Source organism: Eptatretus burgeri, chromosome 4, assembly GCF_056783735.1.
Source record: "Eptatretus burgeri isolate ZD-2024b chromosome 4, Ebu_testis_v1, whole genome shotgun sequence".
NCBI classification, from domain to species: Eukaryota; Metazoa; Chordata; class Myxini; order Myxiniformes; family Myxinidae; genus Eptatretus; species Eptatretus burgeri.
The window spans coordinates 74,599,331-74,610,948 of NC_140964.1; the positions used below are offsets into that span (position 1 = coordinate 74,599,331).

The 11,618-nt window shown below is 43.9% G+C and overlaps 1 long non-coding RNA gene across 2 annotated transcripts; it reads right to left on the reverse strand.

Moving 5' to 3' along the window:
• Positions 1 to 1,526: 1,526 nt before the first annotated feature.
• LOC147028371 (uncharacterized) lies at positions 1,527 to 11,227 on the reverse strand. 2 transcript variants are annotated; one of them, XR_015057543.1, is made up of 3 exons: positions 10,878 to 11,227; positions 4,839 to 4,898; positions 1,527 to 3,535 (listed from the first exon to the last, which is right to left on the reverse strand). It is a non-coding gene; the product is annotated as an uncharacterized LOC147028371 (long non-coding RNA). The 2 variants fall into 2 exon arrangements; XR_015057542.1 differs by lacking the exon at positions 10,878 to 11,227 and adding an exon at positions 10,510 to 10,867 and having other exon boundaries at positions 4,839 to 4,894.
• Positions 11,228 to 11,618: the final 391 nt, after the last annotated feature.

The following is an 11,618-nucleotide window of genomic DNA, read 5'->3' on the forward strand; positions in this document are numbered from 1 at the left end:
GGCCCTCGATGTGCTGAATGAGGCGTCAGAGCCACTGGGATTACGGGTTTCCTGGGTCAAAACTAAGAACCAGGCTTTCAATGACATCTTGGATGCTGCTGTCCTGTCTGTCCCTGTTTGTGGTGAGGATGTTGAGGTTGTGGAGAGATTCACTTACCTTGGCAGTGATATTTATGTCTCTGCTGGCTGTGAGTCAGAGGTCAATAGACGTCTGGGTCGGGCCTGGGGATTCAGAGATTCACTGGATCATGGGGTGTGGCACTGCCGGTACCTGTGCAGGAGGACAAAAGTCCGACCGAGTCTTCAGATCCTTGCTTCCAGTCTTGCTCTATAGATGTGAGACTTGGACTCTGACCAGGGATCTGAGGCGGAGACTTAATTCCTTTGGTACCAGGTCTCTTCGGAGAATCCTTGGCTATTGCTGGTCGGACTTGTTGTCCAACGAGCGGTTGCTGAGAGAGACTCAAATGAGATTTGTTACCTGCATAGTCCGTGAGCGTCAGCTGTGGCTGTATGGCCATGTGGCTCATTTTCCTGACGCTGATCCTGCTCACCAGATTCTCTCAGTGAGGGAGTCTCATGAGTGGAGGAGGCCAATGGGCCAACCACATGCCTTGTGGTTGCAGCAGATTGATCAGCATCTCAAGGAGTTGTGGATGGGGTCGGACTCTGCCTGGGGGATGGCCAGACGGAGGCCCCTGGAGTACTGGCGGAAAGTGGACGCAGTGACTCGCTGCTCTGGTGCATGCTCCCATACCTGACCTGACCTACCCCTCCCCCCCTCCCCTCAAACCTGGCTTTTGGTTCAAACCACTATATGCATTACCACATTTGCGAAACGATGTGATTATTGTTTAAAAAAAAAAGAAAAGCTAAATGTTTTCTCTATTTTGTTATGGATTAAATCAATATATTTTATTAAATCGTTTTAATTAGTTTTTCATTTGATTTGTGGGATGGTTTGGATATGCATCGCTTTTGGAATGGTGCTGTCCATCTTACCCCCTCCCACGATTCTGGCCTGGTTTGGTTGAGTCCACATTTACATTCGATTTCTTTTCCGAGTAAAACAATTAAAGTTTTATATATATTGTTGTGGATTATCGCCCGTTCGGCGTGCGGACGACCGCCTCAGCCCAATTGCGGCCACACGCGCCCACCAAACGAGCAATCCAATCGTAGCTTCCGGATCAACGCCGAAACCCAGCTCCGGGTGTTTTTATAACACCATAGATCAGTCAACTCTTCTGTCCACGCGCTGCAGGGTCATTCGCCGAAATATCGATCGACCTAATTATTTGCGCAGACAGAAATGCCAGGGATCTACACCTCAACGGGACCTGCACGAAAATGAGCCGCTTTACGCAGATCGTTTCGTATGCGATTGCCGAGTGGTTATATATCGCCAAGTCCCGTCGGACCTGATTATCTTATCCCGATTATCTTATCGGTGTTAAAAACCAGCTAACATTCCAAACGCTCCATGGCAGTCAATGAGAGGAAGGGACGCAACGAGCGGGTGACATTTAACAATGGGGACATTTATTTGAACAGAGGCAATGCAATGAATGGGGGGATGGGGAAAAAGACAAGAGCAAAAAATCCTACAGCCGAGTTCTATTCCAATGTGAAGCAAATACAACACAGGCACTTAACAGTTTCCTACTTATTAGACAGGCCCACGGACAAACGTACGCACACACACACACCCAAGAAATGGTGGCTGATGCCTTTAATAACGAACTCCAGCTCGGAGGGACAGATGAGCTGAAACCCAGAACCTATCTCGAACCTCTCCACCTCGTGTGGTCTTCAAGCCGTTCGGACCCGGGCTCCAGTGAGAGCGAGCTGGATCCAATCCCCGTGAGCCGCGATCCTTCCCGAGCTCCAGCGAATCCTCTCGCGCTTCCGAACACGTGCTGGTGAGACGAGGCGCCGATCCTTCCCGTCGATGCATCGCTATCTCGAATAACCACCTCCAAGATGAGGCCAATGAGTCGCACCAAGCCGGGAACCAAGCGGAGAACAAAGAGGTCCACGAACTAAGAAGAGCCAGCCGAGCAACCAGCTCAACTCTCTTCCGATGAACAAAGCCTCTCACAACACGAACCAACAACTCCGAGCCGAGCAACCAGCTCAACTCTCTTCCGATGAACAAAGCCTCTCACAACACGAACCAAGAACTCCGAGCCGAGCAACCAGCTCAACTCTCTTCCGATGAACAAAGCCTCTCACAACACGAACCAAGCAGAACCCGAAGGTCTGCTGAAAAGCCAAGCCGAAGCAAAAAGCTTACTAAAAGCCTCCACCTCGCCAAGCAGAACCGAAGCTCACTGAACCAAAAGTCTCAACCCTCACCAAGCAGAACCCAAAGGCCTGCTAAAAGCCAAGCCAAAGCAGAAAGCCTTCAAAAAGCCTCCTCCCTAACCCAAGCCAAGCAGAACCCGAAGGCCTACTGAAAGCCAGCACGAACAAAGCAGAGTATCCCTTTTTTATTCCTATCCGCCCCTTCCCCCGCTCCCGGCGTGACTCATGCTCTCGTGCTCCATCCCCCGCTCAACCACGGGTGGGAGGGAGTTGTTTTCATCCCGTGATTCAGGACGGGAGGGCCCTTCTTCCTCTTTGCAGAAGAGGGGGAGGGGCGTCTTCCTTTGTGTTGTGATCGCTCACTTACTATTAAATTAAATCACAGCGCATCAAATCGATTTCTGCCCATTAAACAATGGAAGGTGAACTATCTAGGGAACATGCACTTATCGGCATAACTGACTAAAGGAACCTGAATGTTGTGCGCAATCAAATTCCCAAATTCGTAACAATATTATTGAATCTTGGGCTGTGTGCACTAGCCCAGAGAAAAAGTAAATTCCTCACATTGGAATCACCATCATGGCCTCAGCAGTTATTGAGGTTGGTTGGGCTACAGTTTTACCTTGTTTTGAGAGGGGAAGAAGAAGAACAACAACAAATTGGCGTTTTAGCAATCTTCCGATGTTATACTTTAGTGATGTATTCTAGCATCTTTTTAAATCTAGGTAGTTCAGGAAAACACTTGAGAATAAAAGGTATGGCTTTTAAATGATGACTTCTTTCCATAGAAGTTTATAAGCCGGTAGTGGCTCATTAATTTTTCTTTACTCATCAATTCATTAATTATTTTTTATTTTGCGAATACTTCTAATAAAGCAAGCACGTGAATTTCCGTAGCCAATCAGTTGCAACTTTCCAGAGAGCCAATAAATGCAGGGGGATGCTGGAAGGCCAGTGCAAACGAGAGCTTGTCATCATAACATGTTAGAAGCTTGTGCACCTTTACTTACAAGAATTTTCTCATTCCTATGCCCAAGTCACTAAACACGTCAATATTTAATAGTGACTTTTGGTCAACATTACCAAGACTATTGAGCGAAGTGGATTTTGTTTGTTTGACGAAAGGACGACGACGACAACGAACGAGTCTCTTCTGCTTGCCATCTTCGACGCCATTTTAAAGCTGCAGCGGCCCAACACCAAGAAATCCTTCCTTCGAAACCAACTGCTGGAGAGACGACGAAGGAGTAAATCATCAGCCGGACTTCATTTACAACACGTCATTGTATTTTAAATGGAAGTGAGATTTCTTTTGTTTTGGTTGAAGTATCATAATCATCCGAACCAGCATATTGAAAGGCATAATCACCACAAGCCTATCATTGTATACACATTTGAATGGGTGGTCATTTTTTCCCCATAACATCCCTCTACTACCCTACTCCACAAAACAAGTCTCTTCCCAAATTCCGTTAATATCCCGTCCAATATCCCCATCCCTTATGTCTTCACTCAGACATTCTGCTATGCTGTTGTCCTTCACTTTTGAAGTCATCTATTTATTTTGTATACCAACCTGGCAGAATTTTTCTTTGCCCTCTCTCCTTTCATTCTATTCTACCCCCATACTCTTATATCCTTCCAATCTTCCTTCCCTTCTCTCCAAAACTCTGCTCAGCTCCTTTCGTTCTCTCATCATGATACATTATCTTATTTTCCTCAATTTGCTCCATTACCTGCACGTACACATTAGAGAGATACCTCCATTCCTATTCTCTTCCCTTCTGTTCTTTTACTCAGTGTTGGCATTTCCAATTTCTTCCCTCCCTACCCTGTGTAAATGTAATAAATAGAGGCGTAATAAAGTGGTCACATGATCACATCTATTTACATAAGCACGATTTAGTACAGGAGTACAAGATCACATTGATAGTACCGAAGGTACTGCACGATTTGCTTGAACAATACACGCATATGTTAATATATGGAAAGGTGAGTTTAGAATGCCCTTTTCAATAACCGGTATGACCCCCTGTGAACCTCAACGAAAGCATCAGCAGACCATTCTGAGCCCTTTTCCGCTGTAAGTTACATATTTTGTTGTGGATTAAAGGCCACGTGTATTGTAAGGTACGACAAACTTTACGGCAGACAGTTTTACCGCAGAGTTTCTCACTCTGCACATGTGTAAATGGCATTCAACAGATTATGGGGTATGGAGCTCTGAAGTGGGACGTCACGTTGGCATGACAACGCTTGACTGGTACTAAACAAATTAACCCAGAAGCCCACTCGCTCTGATAAAACAAGCTTTATGTGCTGCAGCATCACTAAATATGGCTGCCATGTGGATTATCTCACTAGCAATTTACTTTTGCGATGAACCAAAGACGTTGCAAAGAGGAGAGAATAATTTTAAATTGGATCATGTGGAAAACCTTTTTCATGTTTTCCAGGAGAACTTGGGGGAGTTTTTCCAAGCCAGCATGAAAGAGAAATGGTACAGAGTTGTGGTTAGGGTTCCTTACCGTCTCACACACTGTACAAGCGGACGCGTATAGCGTTGTCCCATCTATTCACTCTTCTGTCTTTGGAAAGTCATGTTGGGAAAAAGAGGAGAGTTCAGCATTCATTATACAGATTAATGGTCACACATCAGATTCTTTTTTTGTAAATTCGATTCAGTACTTTCTTTATTATTTCATGGATACTCACTTCCAAAATTGTATGTGAAGCATAATTTGTTTTTATCCTGATAAAGTAACTGCAGACCAATCAGCCTTCTCCCAATCATCAGCAAAGTCATGGAATCAATCATTGCTTCAGACATTAAATCCTTCCTCTTCTCCAATGGCTTGATTTCAGATCAATTCGGATTCAGATCAGGTCACTCTTCCCTGGATATGCTGCTTCTGCTCTCCCAACAATGGATGGAGATTTTCAATGCCAGACATGAAATCAGAGCCATCTCCCTCGACATATTGTGTGCTTTTGACACGGTCTGGCACCCTGCCCTGCTCACTAAACTCTTTTCCTATGGTATCCAAGGACATCTCCACTCATGGCTCGCAGACTTCCTCTCCTCGAGGTAATTGTGGAGCACGCCATGCCTGAATTCTTCTTCTTCTTCTTCCCCCCTCCCCCCACCTTTCTCCTTTACATTATTTTTTTATATCGTGGCAAATATTCTTTTGTAATTTTGCTTCCCCCCCCCCACCCTTGGGATTAGATGGGATACTCGGTGGGCTATGGAATTGTCTGTCTTATCCATTTTGTCTTGACGCCTGTTTGTCCTTTAATATTTTAATTATTAATCGCTGAATATATTTTATTATGTTCCTTTTTTGTAACATGGTCTATTCATTGCTTGGTGGTGTACCCTGTGTTTCGTGTCCCGAGTAAAACATTTGCATTTATTTATCTGTTTTGAATTTTGTATTGCATACGATACTGTGTTGAAGAGTGGGGTGTGTGAATTGGCATCAGCATTAGGATGTTAACGTCGCTCGGTCACATCTGACTGCTCACACAGAGCAACCGCACACGGGGTACGTATTGGTCTCCCGAGAACGTCAATCAGGACCTCCGGAGCAATAGGGAGTACCCTGAGCCCTCTACCCAAGGGCTCGGTCGTAACAATAGGCAAACTGACAGCTCTATGTTGGAAACAAAACAAAAAAACCCAGGTGACATGCATGAAGCAAAAACATACCTATTGCTTATAATTCAAAACACCTCACTGCACTGAAAAATTTAGGGACAGGAATACTGGACTGTAAATGGTGACTTGTAATGTCCTCTTCCACCTGGAGGCGGCGCTACATGATACACATTTACATAGAGAATTTGTGTCCTTCCCCTCACCCCTCACCCCTCACCCAAGACCACCGGCAAAGATAAAAACACCACAATACATTAATTAATTGGGATCATGGTGATCCTATGTAGCAAGTCTGGATATAATTGGCCCAGAACTGTAGGAATATCCTGACAAACAAACCCACAAACACCGGTCCGTGAATTATAGTGAGGAAGTTCTAACATAATGAACAAAAGTGGGCTTTTGTTGCATATTTGTTTTCTCTACAAGGCTCATGGAGGAGCTGAGTGACAAAGGGCAGCAAGTTCAGAAACCTCCAGAGGATTGTGGGTATTTCGTTCCAAAATATTTTTGAACACCCGTTGTGTTCTTGAATGTCCTCTTTATGATGTTAAAATTAGCAGAACAGTTTGTTGGGCGTGTCATTGCTGTGCACAGCTCGACGATTCTCCCAGTGTGTATATACAAAAGATGACAAAATTGTGATGTTTCAATAAATGAGTTTGCGCTTTCTCTTTGTGACGCTCAAATGGTATGAAATGTTCTTGAGTGTCCGTTGGGGGATCTGAAAGTGAATTGCTGAAGGTTTGACTATATCATGAACAAGCATTATTTTAAAAATATCAACAGTGATGTCATTAGTGATGTTCCAACTCACAGGGTTATAGGTTTATTTGATTCGGTGGAATCCAAATTCACCGTTTTCCTCACAGGCTTAGAATTTTATTTTTAGTCTCCATTACATGAAGGAACCATTAAATGCTTCCCAGCTATGCCATTACACCCATGAGCAATTTATTTTAACACCGCTGGTGAATAGCTTTGTCAGGTGGTCATGTGCAGCATCTTCCAAAACCCCTTCTGTGGTCATCTGAAACTTCCTCTTGCATTTTCGTTTTTCTTCTGGTTTAAGGTTGGTGAAGCTTCCGCATACATTGCCGACAAGGTCAGGACATCACTAAATGTTTCCTTGATCACAAGGGCATGAGGAAAGGAGGGACAAAGCCACATAGCATTTGGGGTTTGAACTTTGGACCCCAACATCATGAGCAGTAAACACACATGTGGAAACAGCAAATAGGCCAATGCCATTTGCTTCTCTGATAAAACCAGATCCTATTGTTTGGTTGATTGTCCCATCTTTTATGCATTCAGCTTCATAATACAAGGTCAGGGCAGGGTAGGGTAGTGGACTGACTGTAGAATGGATAGAAGGGAAGTCAAGGACAGGAGAAGTACATAAGTGAGGAGAACAGAGTTGTGAAGATTTCCCAACTCAGCCTATTAACAGATAAGAGACTTCCTGACCCAGCCAAGCTGCCTTCTTCAACTCCAATTAAAAGTGTTTTTTGTTTTTTTCATTGCACCCAATACCTCCTTAAATGTTTCACAAATTGCCCTTGCATCATCTTCCCATCGATTTTGCAATTTCACTCCTTCAAAATCTTCTCAAAGTACAGTACACGTTTTAAATTTTGAGCTCAAGCATGAGGTAAAAATGGGCACTACTCGTGAAGGACTGGACAGAGGAGCACGAGACAAGATAGCTAGTCGGTTTCACAGACAAGAGAGAGTAGAGAAATTACGGAAGGAGCGGCGCGTTCAGCTTAGAAATGGGTAATGTAAGCTGATGTGGTGTTTTGGAATGTGTGCGACGGGTGAGGATGGAGGGAAAAAAAGAGGACGAGGTGAGTGGGACAAAAAGTGAAGTGATGGAAAACAGTTCACCAATCTGCTTGTCGTTGGCAGGAAGACTTTTTGACCCAGCCTCTTGCTAAGATATGCCAATAACATGGAGAGTTTTGGAATCCATCACCTCCAGGAGAGAAGACAGAGAGAAGACAGAAGACAGAGAAAGAGAGAAGAGAGAAGGAGAGAGAGAAGACAGAAAGAAAGAGAGGAGAAGACAGAGAGAAGGAGAGAAAGAGAGAAGGAGAGAAAGAGAGAAGAGAGAGAAGACAGAAAGAAAGAGAAAGAGAGAGAAGGAGAGAGAGAGAGAGAAGGAGAGAGAGAGAGAGAGAAGGAGAGAGACAGAGAGAAGACAGAAAGAAACAGAGAAAGAGAGAGAAGGAGAGAGAGAGAGAGAGAAGGAGAGAGAGAGAGAGAAGGAGAGAGAGAGAGAGAGAAGGAGAGAGAGAGAGAGAAGACAGAAAGAAAGAGAGAAAGAGAGAGAAGGAGAGAGAGAGAGAGAGAAGACAGAAAGAAAGAGAGAAAGAGAGGAGACAGAGAGAGAAAGAGAGAAGACAGAGGACAGAGGAAAGGAAAACACACACACACGCTGGAGGACTTATACTGTACATTATAATGAGCTTGCTTGTTGTCATGATTGAAGATTGAAGTTGTGTGGAAGTTGGTTTTAAATCATCTTCCATACAATATTGTGGTGATTCTGTTTACTGGTGCAAGACTGCTGTCCAATTTACAAATCCTGCTGATTTTTTTTTTTGGATACATGGTCGAGGATCATGGAATAGCGAAAGCAGAATATTGGGAGAATAAAATGGTGTGAACAAGCTGCACACAAGCTGAATGAAGCACAGCAAGAAGAGAAGAGCAAGGGGAAAAAGCAGGGATGAAACATAAAACGAACAAACCAACCGAAACCGAACAAAAGAGGTGAGGGAGAAGGGGGGGGTAGCAATCACAATAACCTGGAAAAGGGGAATGCTTGGGAATGTTTGGTTTCACAGGTGAGATAAAAAGAGGAACAAATGAGTAGGTGAGCAGTGATCACAAATTTTGGGAGATTAACAAGAGGGTTACTGGCAGATCGTGTGCACCCTGGGTGTGGAGTCGCAAGCATCAATCAAATGAGGGGCTTCAGTGCGGGAAGTAAAGCATTTTTAGATCCTCGTGGAGGATCTCAAGTCTGACTCACGTCGTTGTTCTTCATCTTCTTCTTGTGGACTTTTTTGTTTCACAGCCTACAGTTTTCATCAAAACTTCCTGAGACTTGGCATATATATGTAAAAATACCCTGTGCAGACAGTAACCATCTCCGATTTTGAAAATTCATCCCCATAAAAAAAAGTTATGACGTCAAAATATCTCCGCTAATGGAAATCGCCTAAAAAATTATCTCCGAAACTAGGCAAGCTTTTTGAATTCTGTTTGTGGGAATCGAACAGGGCATTAGCAGAGATGAATTACCGCACATATGATAGCTCACTATGTCGTCATATCAATTTTTTATGACGTCATTCCTATTTTTTGACATTTTTGGTTTCACAACCCAATGTTTTCATCGGATCTTCGTGAAACTTGCCATGTATATGCAGAAAGCCCGCGCGCAGGCAGTAACCATCTCCGATTTTGGAAATCCTTCTGAGAAAAAAAAATTGACATCATAATATCGCTGCTAATGGAAATCGCCGAAACCATTATCTCCGAAACTAGGCAAGCTGTTTGAATTTTGTTTGCGGGAATAAAGCTGGGCATTATCACAGATAATTTATCGCACACCTGATACATCACAATGACGTCATATTCGTTTTTATGACGTCATTAAGAGGACGAGGATCTGAGCTCATTTGAGCTTGTTATGAATGGCCGCAACACCTGGTTTGCTGTCCAGCCACGCATCTCACTTGACCATTCTTTACTCTGTCGTTCCAAATGATCGACATCTTTCAGACCCACGTTCCACGTCTTGAAACCTCTTTTTTGGGGAAGTTCCTCTTCTTGACCAGTATTTTGACGGACACTCGAACCTCTTTTTGACTCCCTTGTCACATAAAATCACATCAGTACAAGATTCCTTCAATGCACGTCACTCATTCAACTTCACAATCAATCAATTTGGAGAAAAACAAGATGGCGACTATGCGCGACCCCCACCCCTTCTTGTACGTCATGACGTCGATTTCTTCGATAAAATCAATGTCGACACAAATTCCTGTCAGCTTGACGACACAATGTAAGGTGACGTTGCAGTTTAAGATGACAGAAACACAAATCTATGCATATCTTAACGAAGACAGACACGTCCTTCGTGCGTGACTGTTTAATTTAAATTTTAAACGGTGAAGACGGACCGACCACGTGCCTGGGCGTGACCTAACTATGATTGACAGGAGCTCTGAAGGGCTCGAGCTGTGATTGGTTACTGACATGCGAGGAGGATGAGGAGGAGAAAAGAGTTTGAAAACTCCTCCTATTGACAGAGTCAAACCGTCGGGATAGCGAGAAAACAATAATAGCAGTGCACTGCTTTCCAGCATTATAGTCAAATATATGTGAACATTTCCCTGATTGAATGAACCAGTTTACAGCGTTAAAATTCCAAGGCTGTAAAAACATTTTCCTTTCCGTGTTGTTATTTTAAAATATATCCAGAAAAGATACTTAGCTTTTCAGAAATAACCCTTGTTGTCGCTCACCGTCTCCGGCGCTCAAATGTTCAATCCGTCCACAGAGTTCGTTTTCGTCTGCTTGTTGCTAAGCAACTGACGGACGTCATCACCCGTGTGGGCGGGGGGGGCGAGGGCCAATAGCAGCTACGCGCTGGAACACGTGACTCAGAGCGATTGGACAAGTAAAAATGGGGCACAAAATGGCAGAACTCTGACACGTCAACCAATAAGTAACTGCATCAAAACTAGTAAATTCACACCATCAACTAAAATATAAACGAGAAAGCATCTCAAAATGCAAAGGCCTTCCGTGTCCACTTTGTATTCAAAATAAACTTGATGAAAACAGCAGCTGCAAAAAAACGAGACTTCAAAGAACGCCCGAACCCTCTTACCCCATGCAGTGGAGAGAAACGAGGCCGCGGGCGGGAAATTTCATTGGTCGTGACGATGTAGGCGGGGCCTGCGGGCGGCAAATTTCATTGGTCGTGACGATGTAGGCGGGGCCTGCGGGCGGCAAATTTCATTGGTCGTGACGATGTAGGCGGGGCCTGCGGGCGGCAAATTTCATTGGTCGTGACGATGTAAAATACTGCAATATTTTGTACAAGTACTGCGAAACGGAAGGGTTTTCAAAGTCACAAAAAGGCGATTTGTGTTCCACAATGTTCAAAAGTATGTAATCAATTTAAAGATGCATTTCGATAAAAATATAATCATGATCAAAGCTTTCGGACTCGCACTCCTCGGGATAAAACCACAAGCAGACGAAGAAGAACAAGCACCAAACTCTCTTTTATATAGTTTCAATGTAATGTGCTCAATGTTGATTGGTTGGGAGAAAGAAAAAAAAAAGGACGGGATTACTTGATTGGTGCAACCAGAGCATCATGAATGATGAGTAGGTGGAAATTAATCACCAAAGTACCGGTGGAAACACAATGCTAATTAGTTGAGGACGAGTTGGGGGGAGGGGGAGGTGTGGTTTTCATGATGACTCAACGTTGACTGTGGTGGAGTTGTCATACAGTCAAGCCATCAAAGTCAAAATAGATATAAAGTTTGGACAAATTATTTCTGTCTACAAAAAACAGGATTGGTTTACCTGATGAATGTAGCCTCCATTGCACGAAGGT